Source organism: Mesoplodon bidens (assembly GCF_964165515.1).
Source record: "Mesoplodon bidens genome assembly, chromosome: 7".
NCBI lineage: Eukaryota > Metazoa > Chordata > Mammalia > Artiodactyla > Ziphiidae > Mesoplodon > Mesoplodon bidens.
This window is the reverse complement of record NC_138164.1, coordinates 110,928,957-110,945,054: the sequence shown is the minus strand read 5'-3', so window position 1 is coordinate 110,945,054 and position 16,098 is coordinate 110,928,957. Positions and strand designations below refer to the sequence as shown.

At 39.0% G+C, this 16,098-nt stretch overlaps 1 protein-coding gene across 3 annotated transcripts in view; it reads right to left on the bottom strand.

The window, feature by feature from the left end:
* The window catches only part of KDM2A (lysine demethylase 2A), a 104,567-nt gene that overhangs the window by 64,413 nt on the left and 24,056 nt on the right, over positions 1 to 16,098 (bottom strand). The window lies entirely within an intron of this gene.

The window sequence follows — 16,098 nt, the reverse complement described above, 5'->3', positions numbered from 1 at the left end:
GGGACATGGGTTCGAGCCCTGGTCCAGGAAGTTCCCAAATGCCGCGGAGCAAGGAAGCCTGTGAGCCACAACTACTGAGCCTGCGCTCTAGAGCCCACGAGCCACAACTACTGAGCCCGTGTGTCACAACTACTGAAGCCCGTGTACCTAGAGCCCGTGCTCAACAAGAGAAGCCACCGCAATGAGAAGCCCGTGCACCACAACGAAGAGTGGCCCCTGCTCGCTACAACTAGAAAAAGCCCGCATGCAGCAACAAAGACCCAATGCAGCCAAAAATAAAATAAATTAAATTTAAAAAAAAGAAAATGTATTTCCTACCGCAGCTCAGTCAAAACCTGAAAAACACTGTACAACATACTAATTTCCCTATACTACTGCCAAAGCAGAAGCTATACACACATAACCTACAATCTGTATACTAAAAACTGAGAATTTGTGATAAGCCAGATATTCTCCAACATGAAGGCAAATAACGGTTTCAGGTGGATACAATTTCTATAAATTGATTAAAGTCACAGGTCACCTCACCACGCTATCACGCTGTTGCCACAGTCACCACTAAAGCTTTCCTACCACCTTTGCTTCCACAGTCAGTTCAGGTAAATAGGAAAGCAAGAGTTACCCAAGCCCCATCAGCCACAAATAAAGGTGCTCTTCCCTTCCCTCTAAACGGAGCTCTTGCTCTTAATCACAGGTTGACTTCCTAAATGAAGGGCCTGCCTTCACAGCAAACTGGTCAACAATCACTTTGCTGCTGGCATTATGGTTACTGCTCTCATCCTGAATCTATAGGATTTCCTGGTTCAAAACAGCAGCATTCAGACAATGGTTCAAGTTGTAGATCTCTCTCTGTATCCTGGCAAAGGCAGGTCTGCATCTGGCGAACTGCAACAAATGGAAACAGCAGATAGTGAAAGGCAGAGCCTGTCTGCACCAACAGCTGAAGCTCCACCCACAGCCTGGGCACAATCCAGGACACCCAGAGATCTCAACAATGATCTCCCTGAGAGGCTACAAAGACAAACTCTACTGGAGGCAGTGAATGAAACATAACATCACTGCCTCTTCCTCTCTACCAGAACTGAACTGCAGAATTTTATCTCAGAAACAGTTTCTCTCTCAATTAGTCCAAACAGACTAACAAAAGCCTGATGAAAATTATCAGAGAAAAGGCAGTGAGGCAGGGCTGAGTTCAGTGATGCATCATGATGGCATATACTTTTAAAAAATTGTAGTAACATACACATAATGCAAGATTTATCATTTTAACCATTTTTAAATGTACAGTTCAGTGGCATTAAGTACATTCACGTTATTATGCAACCAACACCACTATTCTTCTCCAGCCAGAAGTTTTACATCATCCCATACTGCAACTCTATACTTACTGGCATATACTTTTTCAATGATCCTATTTTTCTGATATCAGCCTATCCTAAGTTCCAAGTGCACCCCGTCCAAGAATAGACCCAGTCCCACTACTGTCTTCAAACTTGGAGGGGAAAAGGCAACTTCTGTGAGAGCAGAAATCTTTCTTTTTACTGCTGCCTCCCAAGAACCTAGAACATGCCTGACAAATATAGATTCAAATATTCATCTGTTACATGGCCAAAGTTATCCCTAGAGTACTTACTAATTGCAAAGAGAAAAATATACCTTTACAATGGAAAGATCTGCTGGTTACCACCTTAACCAGTCTTAACCATCACTACCAGTGGGACAACCTAGCACTGTGCACCTTCTGACTTGATACAATTTGAAGTGCTCAATCATCCAGGAAGCATCCTTGCCAAAATGTTTAACATGAATCTAATCCTCTAGACTCACGTTCTAGTTGATGAGGAATACAGTTTAGGAAAACAAATTAAAGTATACAATGAGGAAAGAGACAAATCCAGAATGTAGGGCTTTTTAAAAGACAATGTCACTCACATGAGTACAGTCAACCAATCTTTGACAAAGGACCAAGGGCAATTCAACGTTTTCCTGTGGAACAGACAGTCTTTTCAATAACTGGGGCTAAAACAACTAGACAGTCAAGGTACCAAAAAAAAAATACAATCACGGACCTTACACCTTTCACAAAAATAAACTCAAAATGGATCACAGACCTAAATGTAAAACACAAAACTATAAAACTTCTAAAAGATAATATGAAAACACCGAGGTGACCTTGGGTTTGGCAATGAGTTTTTAGATACAGTACCAAAAGCAAAATCCATGAAATAAAAATTTGTTATGTTGGGCTGCATTAAAATAAAAAACTTCTGCTCTGTGAAAGATACTCTTTTAAGAGAATGAAAAGAGAAATCACAGACTGGGAAATAACAACCACAAAAAGAGTTGAAGACTTATGTCCACACAGAAAAACCTGCACACAAACATTTACAGCAGTTTTACTCAGAACTGTCAAAACCTGGAAGCAACTAAGATGTCCTTCAACAGGTGAATGGATAAATTAATTATGGTATAGCCATACAATGGAGTATTATTCAGCAATAAAAAGAACTATCAAGACACAGAGACATGGAGGAAATTTAAATGCTTATTACTAAGTGAGAGAAGCCAGTCGGAAAAGGCTGCAATACTGTATTTGGATTCCAACTACATGACATTCTAGAAAAGGCAAAACTATGGAGATAATAAAAACATCAGTAGCTGCTGGTGTGAGAGGGAGGAGGAGAGATGACTAAGTGGAGCACAGTAGATCTTCAGGGCAGTGAAAACCATTCTGTATGATACTGTAATGGTGGACACATGACATTATGAATTTGTCAAAACCCACGGAACTATAAACACAAAGGGTGAACCCTAATATAAACTATGGACTTTGGGTGATAATGCGTCAGTGTAGATTCATCAACTGTAACAAATGTAACACAATGATGGGGACTTCCCTGGTGGCGCAGTGGTTAAGAATCTGCCTGCCAATGCAGGGGACACAGGTTCGAGCCCTGGTCTGGGAAGATCCCACATGCTGCGGAGCAACTAAGCCTGAGCGCTGCAACTACTGACCCCGCATGCCCTAGAGCCCGCGTGCCACAACTACTGAGCCCACACGCCTAGAGCCCATGCTCTGCACCAAGAGAAGCCACTGCATTGAGAAGCCCACTCACCGCAGCTACTGAGCTCACACGCCACAACTACTGAAGCCCACGTGCTCTAGGGCCCACGTGCCACAGCTACAGAGCTTGCATGCTGCAACTACTGAAGCCTGAGAGCCTAGAGCTCATACTCCGCAACAAGAGAAGTCACAGCAATGAGAAGCCTACGCACCTCAACGAAGAATAGCCCCTGCTCGCCGCAACCAGAGAAAGCCCCAGCAATGAAGACTCAACGCAGCCAAAAAAAAAAAAAAAAAAAAAAAAAAAACATGCTGAGTAGAAGCCTGACACTATACGTCACGTATTATATTATTCCGTCCATATGAAACATCCAGAATAGGTTAATCTACAGGAACAGACAGTGAACTAGTACTTACCAGGAGCTGAAAGGAGAGGTTGATGGGGACACTGCTTAACAGTACGGGGTTTCCTTTTTGGATGTTTAAAATGTCTTGGAACTAGATAGAATGTCCTGAATGTACTAAACGTCAATGCAGTGCATACTTTAAAATGATTAATGGTTAATTTTATGTTATGAGAATTTACCTCAATTAAAAAAAATGATATGGGAAAAAAATGTAAAAACTATTCTTACCTAGTGGGCTGTACAAAAACAGGTGGCTACCCAGGCTTGACACAAGGGTTGTAGTATGTCAACCTCTATCCTAGATTAAAAGAGACTAAAGAGTCATAATTAAACGCAAATCATAAACTTGGACTGAATCCAGAGTTTTAAAAAGTCAGAAAAAAGCTATTTAGGAAAATGTGAATATTAGATATCAGGGAACTACTGTTATTTTCTTAGGTTATGACAATAGATTTGTGATAAGGTCATACCCTTATTCTTAGGAAAGACATGTTGAAATATTTAGGGGTGATAAATATGGGTCATGATGTGCAAATTACTTTCAAATAATTCAGCCTCAAAAAACTATATATAGAAACAACGTGGCAATTTTCAAAAAGCATTTGGGGACTCTAGGGGAAGAATATACAGATGTTCATTATACTACTCTTTCAACTTTTCTGTATTAGAGCTTTTTCAAACTAAAAAAGTTTGGGAGCAACTTTATTTTGTGAAGGTAGAAAACTGGCTCTAGACAGCTGAATACAAAGGTTGACAACATATTAAGCCTAATGTCCCAAATTCCTTGGGAGTAAGGGCTTAAGAGAACTGCACTGAGGAATATACCTGGTTCCAGGATTCTTTTCTGGGACGGAAAAGCATCGCTTTTCCAAGGACAGGCTTAATCAGGTAGGAAGATTGGTAGGACCCATTCCTTGTGGACACGGGTATAAGATGCACCATAAGCACTGCAAGAGGAATTCCTGGAAAATAACACATGCACACGTGCATGCATGTAACACACACACACACACAAATTTGGCACTGCAATCCTATATCTCATTGACTTACAAAATTAAATTTCAAATGCTGTTTCCCCAGCCAAGGGAAAAAATCTGACTATAAAAGTTAAATGGTGGCTTAAATGTTCTTACTGAACTAAAATCACTCCATGTCTACGGAATGACCCACATGAAATTCTACAGCAAGTACTCATCCCTGGTACAGGTTGTTCTAGACCAGCGGGCTCCAACAGAAAGTAATGTGAGCCACATATGTAATTTTTTTCTAGGAGCCATATTTTTAAGGTGAAATTAATTGTAATAATATATTTTATTTAGTCTGATAAATCATTTCATATGTAATCAATAATATCATTTCACTGTTATCATTATAAAAGTTATCGAGATCTTTATTTTTTCATGTTAAGTCTTCAGGGCTCATTGTGTGTTTTACACTCATATCTCAAATTACCCTGGCCACATTTCATGTGCTCAATAGCCACATGTGGCCAGTGGCTCACTATGCTGAGCAAAACAATCTAGCTCTTCGAAGAAGCGACAGAAGCAAAGCTTAGAAGCGAGCTACCAGAAAGGGATTTAATGTATGTAGTTGAATCTCCCAAAGCAACAAATGCTGGAATCGTTCGGTATTTACATATGATAATCAGCCAAACAACCATTTACCAAGGTTTAATTTACAAACTAAACTCAGTCCCTGCTCTGGGACCCTCCACGATATCCTCTAAGCAGAGGGGGTTATCACATCTCTATGTGGGCAGGGGAGGCTTTACTCCACATCCCCTACACACATACCGGGTGGGCCTGGGAGTTCTGTCCTTTGGCTTTCATTACTAGGTTCAGTCTGAAGACTAGGATGAAAAAAGAAAAAGTTGCTAATGCTTAGAATTAGCACCGTTTCACCTTGGCATTTGTCTTTGTCTACTAACCCCTTCCCCCACTGTTTTGTCCAACTGACCTCCAGTTCCCCAGAGAAGAGAGGTCACGTCAAATCAATATTCTCCAACTCTTAGATTCCTGCTGCCAAAGTAACTGTGGCCTCTTCCTCTTGACATTCCCTTACTTAAAAAGAAAATTCTGCCAGAAAGTGGCTTTAGGAGAGCGACTAACATCACTTCACGATCAATCTCCTTCCGTAAGTGGCCTGGAATCCACTTCCCAATGTCTATCTATTTCAAAAATACCATAGGTAACAAAAAAATAATTTAAATATACTTAGGATCAATGATATACAAATAGTAGTTTCAATTACTCTTCCCTACTATCCTCCCTCAAATGTCTCCCTTGCCCCACAAAGATGAGAGCAAATTTTTCACATTTTTGAAAAAAGGAAACATCATTTCTTACTTGTCAGACTAACAAACAGTATCTTTGACCCCCAACTGTAGAACTTCAGGTAAACGGAGAGACAGTGAATTTCGTAAGTTCTGATCTTTTATTAGTCTTTTAGCAAACGTGTATTTTTGAGCTACATGACTGAAACTATATTTCTTATTTCTTCCAGCTTCTTCCCTTTGAACCTTTCCAGGGTTATAAGAATTCTAGGACTTCCCTGGTGGCGCAGTGGTTAAGAATCCGCCTGCCAATACAGGGGACACGGGTTTGAGCCCCGGTCCAGGAAGATCCCACATGCCGCGGAGCAACTAAGCCCATGCGCCACAACTACTGAAGCCTGTGAGCCTAGAGCCCGTGCTCCGCAACAAGAGAAGCCACCACAATGAGAAGCCCGCGCACTGCAACGAAGAGTAGCCCCCGCTCGTTGCAACTAGAGAAAGCACGTGTGCAGCAATGAAGACCCAATGCAGACAAAAAATTAATTAATAAATAATAATAATAAAGAATTCTATAATTTGGCCTAAGATCTGACACTACATTAAAAATTGTTGAGTTCTGCTATCCTTTGTTTACTGAGCTTATAAAATACAGATTCTAATAACCAGTACTTGTAATATATACAAAATTACTAACTCACTATCTTTTTATAGATCTATGAAGTAGAAAATATATATACCTGTGTATTATTTGTGTACATGTGTGCACTTGTGCATGTGCATGTGTGTTTAAAGGCAAAGAAGACGACATGGAAGGATACATGACTTGATAAAATAGTTACTTCTGGGGAAGGGATTGGGACTAGAGCTGTTTAAGGGGCTCTTTAGCCTTATCTATAATACTTTATATAATAATGTGTTCCTATTCTATTTGTATAATTAAAAACCGGACAAGGGGCCTCCCTGATGGCGCAGTGGTTAAGAATCCGCCTGCCAATGCAAGGGACACGGGTTTGAGCCCTGGTCCGGGAAGATCCCACATGCCTCGGAGCAACTAAACCCATGCGCCTCAACTACCGAGCCCACGTACCACAACTACTGAAGCCCGTGTGCCTAGAGCCCATGCTCCGCAACAAGAGAAGCCATCACAATGAGAAGCCCGCGCACTGCAACCAAGAGTAGCTCCCGCTCGCTGCAACTAGAGAAAGCCCGTGTGCAGCAACAAAGACCCAACACAGCCAAAAATAAAACAAAATAAATTTTAAAAAGAAAAAAAAAGTCAGATTTGAAATATGTAGAACTAGCTGGTTATATAACTTAAGTTCTGAAAATTATAACAGATACCATTTATTCAAAGTTCATTGTTTGCAGTCTATATTCATTATCCCATTAAATCCTCAAACAACTCTAAAAAGGCAAGTATCATTATTACCCTCAATTTAGAAATGAGTAAATTGAGACTCAGAGAGGTTAAGAAGTACCCTGTTTAATTAAGGTCACACAAATGTCAGGGCCTGGAAGGGACCCCAAAACCACACTAAAGCAAATCCACAGGGAATCTGACAGATTAGTTATAGCCTTGCTAAGGGAATATTCAGTTAATTCAGGAGTAAAGAGAAAACACTTTTTAACTTTTGCTATTGTTAAAGAAAAAAATTTGCTATTTATCTGCCAGACTCAGTAAAAGGAGCCACAAGACCACTTTGTGGTACTTCTTGACCGGCTTACTAACTCCACTGAATGTGGCTGCAGCGTCCTGGACCTACTGAAAGCTTGAGAGATTTAAGTAGAGCTGTAGTGACAAGCCATGTACCACCAGCCCCCACCTCAGCTCTTTTGGTTAATTCTAAGCAAAGTACAGCAGATAAATTTAGCTGGATTGCACTTTAGGGTGTGGATTATTTGTTTCTGACAAAGGAAAAACCCTATGATTTGAGTTTTAACTACCAAAAACCCCATAATTTTCTTAAAGGACAGCAACAATGACAAGTATTTGTACCAACTATGACTGATCTAGTAAAAATTAAGTTAATCAATTGATATGTGTATATTCAGTCAATTTACATTACCACTAGAAGATCAGCTAGAAGTCTTGCTACAAGAATCTCTAATGTAAGGGAAATATATACAGTGTCTCCGAAGCTCATGATCCTTGAAATTCTCTTTCCTTCTTACTTTAATCAAGTTTAGCTAGGTTCACTGACTCCTGAAATCCAGTGAAGGGCATCTCTTTTAACCTGACCTTTCCCAGGATGGAACAAGAGCTGTGCTTAAGCCTGGATGAAATATAAACAAGATTTATCTCTACTCTCATATGCCAAGTCTTCCTTACAGCATTGTTTTTTAAGGTGATTACATACTCTGGACTTATACGTCAGACACTTTAACAAATCTTAGTTCTATTTCAAGTTCCGTATCTGGTTCAGGAAATTTTTACTGCCAGTAAAAACTACAAATTAACTTTAGTCCTGGGCCAGATTCTGAGGGAGTTTCAAACATATTAACCTAATTCCAAATGAAATTAAAAAGCTATGTACCTTTAAAAGCTTTTATAAAACATTTTTATACTCAAGTTAAGAAATCAATAGATAAAACCCACTAAAATGAGGGGGGAAAGCATGGCATTATAGTTTATAACCAATATTTTTTATAACCAATATTAAACTGAAGAGTTTTCTACAGCAAAAAAAAAAGGGGGGGGGAGAATAAATGGTTATTTTCCATCCACCATTTCAGTATTGCTCATTCTGTATTCAGTGGCTTTGGTTTATATTACACATGCTGTTTCAAGTTCCTTTCCTAAACTCTGTTCCCAGTTCTACCACCTTTCCTTACAAATGATGACCTCGTGACTTACTTTATAAAGAACATCAAAACTTTAAAACCTAGCAATTATAGTTTTTCTTCCCCACGATGTTGGGCCAACCCTTGCCTCTTTCATCCTACCCCCATTATCAAGGTACCTTCTCACCCTCTCACTAGGTCTCAGTAAATTCACTGAAATTTCAAGACAACTAAGTTCTAAGATGTGCTTTTTTTTTTTTTTTTTTTTTTTTGCTGTACGCGGGCCTCTCACTGTTGTGGCCTCTCCCGTTGCAGAGCACAGGCTCCGGACACGCAGGCTCAGCGGCCATGGCTCACGGGCCCAGCGGCTCCATGGCATGTGGGATCTTCCCGGACCGGGGCACGAACCCGTGTCCCCTGCATCGGCAGGCGGACTCTCAACCACTGCACCACCAGGGAAGCCCCCACACATGCTCTTTTTACTGGCAGTACTTGTTTTCCACAATCCCATATGCCCAAATTTCAGTAGCCACACTTTAGTTAAATAACATCAGTCTCCCAACAACATAGTTCAAACTTCAGTTACCATGGTATATGAACCACAAGTAGCTGCACAAAGTACAAATTTTTTTAAACATCTTTATTGGCGTATAATTGCTTTACAATGGTGTGTTAGTTTCTGCTTTATAACAAAATGAATCAGCTATACATATACATATATCCCCATATCTCCTCCCTCTTGCGTCTTCCTCCCACCCTCCCTATCCCACCCTTTTAGTTGGTCACAAAGCACAGAGCTGATCTCCCTTCGCTATGTGGCTGCTTCCCACTACCTATCTGTTTTACATCTGGTAGTGTATATATGTCCATGCCACTCTCTCACTTCGTCCCAGCTTACCCTTCCCCCTCCCTGTGTCCTCAAGTCCATTCTCTACATCTGCGTCTTTATTCCTGTCCTGCCCCTAGGTTCAAGTATAAATTTTACTGCTAGTTCTTCACTCCAGAAATGGCTATGTAAGTGAAGATGTGCATTGTGACCAGTGACCAATCACATCACTTCTTTCAAAGTCTGTTAGTGATGAGTCACTGGGCATGCTATTCAGTTCACACACAAACAGCACAGCGTGTAGCTGTGTTGACTCCTAGTCTCCAGTAATAAACCCATGTGACATTTTATAAAAATGGATAATCAAAAAAGGGAACTGGCCTACAGAGATAAAAATGAAGCAAAGAGGTAAAAAGTGGTAATGCTGAAAGTAAAATCTGAATAGAAAATAAACAGAGTTAACATGCATCAGAGGAGCTTAGTACAGGCAAACTTATCAACATACACATAAGGAAAGTGATGATGATGATGATGATGATGAAAAGGATGAGGATGTCCCAGAACTGACACCAGCAAAAATAAAAGGAACTCTCAATGATATTTCATGACATTGAAAGTACAAAGGATAGGGGGCACAAATGTATGGACACCAATGGGGGAAAGTGGCGGGGTGTGTGTGTGTGGTGGTGGTGTGATGAATTGGGAGACTGGGATTGACATATGTACACTTATATGTATAAAATAGATAATTAATAAGAACCTGCTGTATAAAAAAAATAAATTAAATTAAAAAAAAAACAACAACAAAGGATAGGGGCTTCCCTGGTGGCGCAGTGGTTGAGACTCCGCCTGCCAATGCAGGGGACGCGGGTTCAATCCCTGGTCCAGGAAATCCCACATGCCGCGGAGCAACTAAGCCCGTGCGCCACAACTACTGAGCCTGCGCTCTAGAGCCCGTGAGCCACAACTACTGAAGCCCGTGTGCCTAGAGCCCGTGCTCTGCAACAAGAGAAGCCACCACAATGAGAAGCCCGCGCACCACAACGAAGAGTAGCCCCCGCTCGCCACAACTAGAGAAAGCCCACACGCTGCAACGAAGACCCAACACAGCCAAAAATAAATAAAATAAATTTATTAAAAAGGAAAAAAAAAAGAAAGTACAAAGGATAAAGTGCTGGAAGCCAAGGCATCCAAAAGACGTTTGCTCCATATCTTAAGTCATAGGACAAGAAGCAGGCAAACACCACTCAAACTACTTGATAAATTTTAACAAAGATATAGAACACTTTAATAGTCAATGTTTCTAATGCTTTAGATTACAGTGTATCAAATAAATACTAGTTTTACTTTTTCATTTCCTCATATCAACAATGAAATCATTTTTAATATTCTGACAAAAATTTTAAAGGGCACATCATAACTTTTCCCATTGGTCATCGTGCATGGCCTTAGTCTTCATGGTCGTTTTTATAGTCCTACACTACCAAGCAAAGTGGGGGCTGCTTGTGGATATATACAAGAGTGTGTGTGTGTGTATACAGGTGTGGAATTTTTATTTCTTTATTGAAGTATGGTTGATTTACAATGTTGTGTTAGTTTCTGGTATATAGCCAGGTGATTCACTTATACATATATATACATATTCTTTTTCATATTCTTTTCCATTATGGTGTTATTACAGGATATTGAATATAGCTCCCAATGCTATACAGTAGGACCTTGTTGTTTATCTCTTTTATATATAACAGTTTGTATCTGCCTAATTTATCCCTCCTCCACCTTCTTTCCCTTTTGGTAACCATAAGTTTGTTTTCTGTGTCCATGAGTCTGTTTCTGTTTCATAGATAAGTTCATTTGTGTCATTCTTTAGATTCCACATATAAGTGATATCATATGGTATTTGTCTTTCTCCTTCTAACTTACTTCACTTAATATGATAATCTCTAGGTCCATCCACGTTGCTGCAAATGGCATTATTTCATTCTTTTTTGGGGGGGCACGCCATGCAGCTTGCAGGACCTCAGTTCCCCGACCAGGGATTGAACCCAGGCCATGGCAGTGAAAGGGTTGAATCCTCAGACTAGGCCATCAGAGAACTCCCCATTAGTTCATTCTTTATTATGGCTGAGTAATATTCCACTGTGCCTCTACACCAAATCTTCTTTAGCCATTCATCTGTCGATGGACATTTACGTTGCTTCCATGTCTTGGCTATTGTAATAGTGCTGCTATGAACACTGGGGTGCATTTATCTTTTCTAATTATAGTTTTATCCAGATATATGCCCAGTAGTGAGACTGCTGGATCATATGGCAACTCTATTTTTAGTTTTTTAAGGAACCGCCATACTGTTTTCCACAGTGGCTGCACCAATTTACATTCCACAGCTGTGTATTTTTTTCCCCACTTACTCCCAAACCATCTGAGAGTAAGTTGTATATACGATGGCCCTTTACTCCTAAATACTTAAGTGTGCATTTCCTAAGAATAAGGATTTTTTTTTTAACCACACCACAGACCAGGTGTCAGTAAATTCTGTAAGTTACTTTTCAAGAACCTATCTACTCTTTAGGAATAAAAGATGGAGTCTATGCCTGCTGTTCAGTGTCAAAGATAGCAGCTGTGAAATGTATAAATTAGTTTTTCAGATGTAATATCTTTCAGGTAATTATGTAGTTTAAATTTGCAGTTTAAGACATTGTCAATAGTAAAAGTAAATGAATAAAAATAAAGTAAATGGATAAAGAAAACTTCCTAAATCTAGTCAAATATTCAATAAGTTTTAATACTCCTTAGGTATACAGGGAATAAAAAATAAATTTTTATAATCTTCACTTTAAAATATGTTACAATCCTCTCAGGAATTCAGCAATCACAAGTGAAACATCATGACACTACACAAAAATGCTAAATTAAATACACAGTAGGGTTTAAGTATATGGTACAAAAAAAAAATCTGTCACTAGTAGATAAAGAGAGAATTATATTCAATCGAATTCATTATATTTTAATCATCTCCCATGTGCCAGACATTGTCAATTTTCTGGTAAATAAGACGGTAATGGTTTCTGCCCTCAGAATCTATAGAGGGTAAGGAGAAAGACAATCAGTGTATTATTTGTTATGACAGCAGAAAAATCCAATGTTTGAGAAACAGGGAGAAGAGGTACCTTATCTAGCAGGAAAAGAAAGAGATGTCAAAATTTTCCCAAAGGATGTAACATTTAAGCTGAAATCTGAAGGATAAATCAAATTCGAGAGAGGAAGGAAAGTGTTCAACTCAGAACTGCATACGCAAAGGCCCCAAAGTAAAATAGGACAGAGAACTTCAAGAAAAAGAAAGTAGCTGAGTACAGTATCATTTTCAGGTAATGGGAAAAGAGAAAGGGAGAATAAGGTGTAATGGAAAGAAATTCAACCCGAAGTAAAAAGACCTGGTTTCCAAGCTTTGCTCTACCACTTATTAGTTGTATAACTTTAGGACAAGTCTTTTTACCTCTCTGGGCCTCTATTTCCTAATGAGCAAAATGAGGACACTACCATATTTCCCCTCAAAGGGTTATCTCAAAGATCAAGTTTTAAAAAGCATGTAACGAACCATAAAACAAACAAAAAAATTATTTTAAAAGTTCTGTTCACCAAAATACACCATAAATAAAATAAAATAAGTCACAGACTGGATAAAAATATTTGCAGCACATAAGTCTAACAAAGGACTTGTATCCAAATATATAAAGAACTACAAATCAACAATTAAAAGATGAACAAACCAATAAAAAAGGGGGCAAAAGACTTGAACAGATACTTCATCAAAGATATATAAATGCTCAGTAAGCACATGAAAAGGAGCTCAACATTATTAGTTCTCAGAGAAATACAAATTATAATCATGAGATACTATTTCACACTCACTAGAATCGCTAATGTCAAAAATGTTGGTAAGGGGACTTCCCTGGCAGTCCAGTGGTTAAGACTCCGTGCTCCCAATGCAGGGGGCATGGGTTCCATCCCTGGTCAGGGAACTAAGATCCCGCTTGCCACATGGCGCGGCCAAAAACAAAAAACAAAACTCACCAAACTGAACACAAGACCTGTATATTTCATTATATGTTACATATATCTCAATTAAAAAAAACAACAACAACATGGATATACAATCAGCAAAATCCAGAAAGTGGGAAATTCTACAGGACAAGTGACCAGATCTTTCCACAAGACAAAAAGAAGAAACGGGGGCAATAGTGACTTATAGATTAAGAGAGTTTTCAGACACATATCAACCATACATAACATGTGGATGGACCTTGTCTGACTCATGATTCAAACAAACCAATCATTAAAAAAAAAAAAAAAAAAGGGAATTCCCTGATGGTCCAGTGGTTAAGACTCTGCACTCTCACTGCTGAGGGCCTGGGTCCTATCCCTGGTCGGGGAACTAAGATCCCACAAGCCGCGTGGCCAAAAACAAGAGAAAAAAAAAAAAAGAAAAACCATTAGGGAAATCTGAACAATGAAGGTATTAAGAAGTTGTTCATTTACTGTGATACTAGTAATGTTGTTTCTCATCCGTTTTTTTTTTTTGGCTGTGCTGGGTCTTCGTTACTGCGCGCGGGCTTTCTCCAGTTGCGGCGTGTGGGGGCTACTCTTCATTGAGGTGCGCGGGCTTCTCATTGCGGTGGCTTCTCTTGTTGCAGAGCACGGGCTCTAGGCATGCGGGCTTCAGTAGTTCTGGCGCGTGGGCTCAGTGGTTGTGGCTCACCGGCTCAGTTGCTCCACGGCATGTGGGATCTTCCCGGACCAGGGAAGAAAACTGGCAAATTTAGTCAAACCTGTGTCCCCTGCATTGGCAGGTGGATTCTTAACCACTATGCCACCAGGGAAGCTCAGTAATGCTGCTATGCTTTTTAAAAGTCTATATTACAGAGCAACATGGGTAAATCTCAAAATGTTGGGTAAAACAAGCCAGACACAAAATACGCACTGTATTATTCCAATTTTAAAAGTTCAAAATCAACTAAAACTAACTTATAACGCTAGAAGTCTCCATTGGGAAAGAAAAACAAACTAGTGACTGGGAGAGGCATGAAGAAGCTCCTGAGGTAGTGGCAATTCCAAATCTTGATGAGTGGTAGTTACAAGGGTATTTTCTGTGATCATGCACTAAACTAGAAATTTATGTTTTACATTCTTTTCTGTATGTGCTTTATATTTCACAAACAGTAAGTTTTACTAAAAACTCAGATATACATAACTAAAGATGTTACAGATGAAATAAATTACTTAAATAAAAGTATCTGTGATTTAATTTAAAATAATTGAGAGGGAGTGGAGGATACAGATGAAAGAGTTCCATATGTTGATAATCGTTGCAGCTGGTGACGGAGCTCATTACACTATTATTTATTTTGTGTATGTTTAAATTTTTCCACAGTAAGTTTTTTTAATGTTCATAACCTTAATTACTGTACTTGTAGGAATGAGAAGAATATACTCAGAAACATAAAAAAATACATAAGTTCACTGTATTTTTATTTTTAATGCTCCCCAAAAGTAGATACAACCTAATGTTCGATAACAGAAATGGGCAAATAAACTACAGGAAATCACAGCATACCTTTAGTCACTAAAAACTCTTGTAAGATTTTTTAGTGACTGGAAAATGATTATGATAAATTTAGAAAGCAAGATATAAAATGATATCAAGCATTATCCCAGCTACATAAAAATACTTTTTTGCATGGGAAAAAAAACTGGAAGGAGATATGCTAAAGTGCTAATGATGGTTAAGTTTAAGATTATGAGTGATTGTCTTGTATTTTTCACAACCAGCATGTGTAACTTTTATCACTAGACGGGGTAAAATCCTTTAAACTTCTTCCTCATTCACTCACCCAAAATATCAATTCTATCAAAGTTGAGGGAAGAAAGCAAAAACACTAATAAATTGTGGAAGAGTCACCAGTATTACATTCCAAAAGACAGATCAGTATGGGAAAAGGTAAATAAAATTTTACCCATGGGAAAATCCTATTTGAATTTTTCTCCATTCCTTTGTATTATTCCTGTATTTAATTACAATTTCAATAGGAGTCATATTAATCCCATAGTACAACTAACCAATACACTATTTTTAGGATTTAATAGCATATAAAGAAGCATTATACCCAAAGGAACTTCTCCTTTTCAGAAACCGAATAGAGCCTATTTCACACGTAAGCCAGTGTGCCTAGTTTAAAGTCCTGTGGTAATAAACCTATCTGACGCCTGTGAAATGAAGACAGGTTTTGATTCAAATGGACATGTGTCAGCTTGCCATTCTATTCCCATTAGAGCTTTAGCAGAAGCCAGTGAATTTGATTAATATGGGTGGGCATACATAAGTCATTCAAATGATTATTACCATAGAACAAGATTGAGAAATTTTAGCCAACAGTTTTCGGTTTTCAAATGGGTCTTAAAAACCCATCAAAAAAGTCATCAAATTAAGGAGCTGTACCCAGGTGATTAGAAAACTCTCAATCTATAAAAAATGAGAGAGAAGCCTGTTCTCACACAGGAAAGGCTGAGAGGCCTAGAGATGTGATGCATTCCCAGATCTAAAACTACCACCACCACCCATCTGACACCTGACCATAGCACTATAAACTCCTATTCTACTTTTACCCAGTGAAAGTAGAGTTCGTTGGCTCATGGCTGGTAACTGAGAGTTCCTCACAGTTCCAACCTGACTTAGGATGGCAAAGTATCA